Below are 266 nucleotides of genomic sequence, written 5' to 3' on the forward strand. Positions count from 1 at the left end.
TTACATAGAACTTTGCACTCACGACCGCTTTTACTCGGAAGTGCATGCTGCATCATCACGTTTTTCGTTGAGTAACCATGGGATCCGGGAAATATGGACAGCCAAGCGCCAGTGTTTTTCGAGTGCGAAGGAGCCCGTTTTAATACCGCGCAGAGTTAAGAAGATCAATGCGTGCATTTGCGATTCCCTGCGTAAGCCGAGCTAAGTGCTCATTCTCAACCAGAGTCCACACTCTCAAGGACGACTGCAGTATCGTTTCAACGAAT

Source organism: Eimeria mitis, genomic scaffold (assembly GCF_000499745.2).
Source record: "Eimeria mitis Houghton genomic scaffold, Emh_scaff473, whole genome shotgun sequence".
Lineage (NCBI taxonomy): Eukaryota > Apicomplexa > Conoidasida > Eucoccidiorida > Eimeriidae > Eimeria > Eimeria mitis.